Source organism: Pseudophryne corroboree, chromosome 8 (genome assembly GCF_028390025.1).
Source record: "Pseudophryne corroboree isolate aPseCor3 chromosome 8, aPseCor3.hap2, whole genome shotgun sequence".
NCBI lineage: Eukaryota > Metazoa > Chordata > Amphibia > Anura > Myobatrachidae > Pseudophryne > Pseudophryne corroboree.
The window spans coordinates 95540501-95542918 of record NC_086451.1 but is presented as its reverse complement, the minus strand read 5'-3'; positions in this window follow the sequence as shown (position 1 = coordinate 95542918).

The window sequence follows — 2418 nt, the reverse complement described above, 5'->3', positions numbered from 1 at the left end:
CCCAAATGGAACTCCTCCATAGGAGCAGTCCTGGCCTCACACCAAGAAACATATTTTCGCCATATGCGGTGATAATGTTTCGATGTCACGTCCTTCCTAGCCTTAATCAGGGTAGGAATGACCTCCTCCGGAATACCTTTTTCCGCTAGGATCCGGCGTTCAACCGCCGTGCCGTCAAACGCAGCCGCGGTAAGTCTGGGAACAGACAGGGCCCCTGTTGCTGCAGGTCCTGCCTTAGAGGAAGAGGCCACAGATCTTCTGTGAGCAACTCTTGCAGATCCGGATACCAAGTCCTTCGTGGCCAATCTGGAACAATGAGGATTGTTCTCACTCTTCTTAGCCGTATTATTCTCAACACCTTGGGTATGAGAGGCAAAGGAGGGAACACATAGACCGATCTGAACACCCATGGTGTCACCAGAGCGTCTACAGCTACCGCCTGAGGGTCTCTTGACCTGGCGCAATATCGCTTTAGCTTTTTGTTGAGATGGGACGCCATCATGTCTATCTGAGGCAGCCCCCACCGACCCGCGATCTGTGCGAAGACTTCGTGATGAAGTCCCCACTCTCCCGGATGCAGGTCGTGTCTGCTGAGGAAGTCCGCTTCACAGTTGTCCACCCCCGGGATAAACACTGCCGACAGTGTGCTTACATTATTCTCCGCCCAGCGAAGAATCCTGGTTGCTTCTGCCATGGCCACTCTGCTCCTTGTGCCGCCTTGGCGGTTTACATGAGCCACTGCTGTGACATTGTCCGACTGAATCAGAACCGGTTTGTCCCGAAGTCATGCCTCCGCTTGACGTAGGCCGTTGTATATGGCCCTCAACTCCAGGACGTTGATGTGGAGACAAGTCTCTAGAGTTGACCAGAGACCTTGGAAATTTCTTCCCAGTGTGACTGTTCCCCAACCTCGGAGGCTTGCGTCCGTGGTCACCAGGATCCAGTCCTGAATGCCAAACCTGCGGCCTTCCAGGATGTGAGCACTGTACAGCCACCACAGGAGAGATATCCTGGCTCTGGGAGACAGGGTGATCCTTTGATGCATTTGTAAATGAGACCCGGACCATTTGTCCAGTAGGTCCCATTGAAAAGTCCTCGCATGGAACCTGCCGAAGGGGATGGCCTCGTACGATGCCACCATCTTCCCCAGGACACGTGTGCAGTGAAGCACTGAAACCTTTTTTTGGCTTTAATAGGTTCCTGACCAGAGCTATGAGCTCCTGAGCCTTTTCCATTGGAAGAAAAACCTTTTTCTGTTCTGTGTCCAGAATCAGGCCCAAAAAGGTCAGACGCGTTGTAGGAACCAGCTGGGACTTCGGAATATTGAGAATCCAGCAGTGCTGTTGCAACGTCCTCACAGACAGTGATACGCTGTCCAGTAACTTCTCACGAGATCTCGCCTTTATGAGGAGATCGTCCAAGTATGGGATAATTGTGACACCCTGCTTGCGCAGGAGCACCATCATTTCTGCCATTACCTTGTTGAAAATTATCGGGGCCGTGGAAAGCCCAAACGGCAACGTCTGAAATTGGTAATGACAGTCCTGTACCGCAAATCTCAGGAACGCCTGGTGAGAAAGAAAAATCGGAACATGAAGGTAAGCATCCTTTATGTCCAGGGAAACCATCCAATCCCCCCCCTCCAGGCTGGCAATGACCGCTCTGAGCGATTCCATCTTGAACTTGAACTTTTTCAAGTACAGGTTCAGGGATTTCAGATTCAAAATGGGTCTGACCGAACCGTCCGGTTTCGGAACCACAAACAGGGTTGAGTAATACCCCTTTCCTTGCTGGAGAAGAGGAACCTTGACTATCACCTGTTGCAGATACAATTTTTGAATTGCAGTTAACACTAACTCCCTTTCTGACGGAGAAGCTGGCAGAGCCGATTTGAAAAACCGTCGAGGAGGCATCTCTTCGAATTCCAGCCTGTATCCCTGAGAAACAATCTCTATTGCCCAGGGATCCACCTGTGAGTGAACCCAGACGTGGCTGAAAAATCGAAGACGTGCCCCCACTTGAGCTGACCCCCCCCCCCAGGGAAGCCCCAGCGTCATGCGGTGGACTTTGCCGACGTAGGGGAGGACTTCTGCTCCTGGGAACTAGCTGTGTGCAGCTTTTTTCCTTTGCCTTTACCTCTGGCAAGAAAGGACGATCCCCGTACCTTTTTGCTTTTATTTGAACGAAAGTACTGCATTTGGTAATGAGGTGCCTTCTTAGTATGTTGTGGGGGAACATAAGGTAAAAAATTCGATTTACCAGCCGTAGCAGTAGAGACAAGGTCCGAGAGGCCTTCTCCAAACAACTCCTCACCCTTGTAAGGCAACGACTCCATATGCCGCTTTGAGTCGGCATCCCCCGTCCACTGTCGGGTCCACAAGAGTCGCCTAGCAGAAATAGACATAGCATTTATTCTGG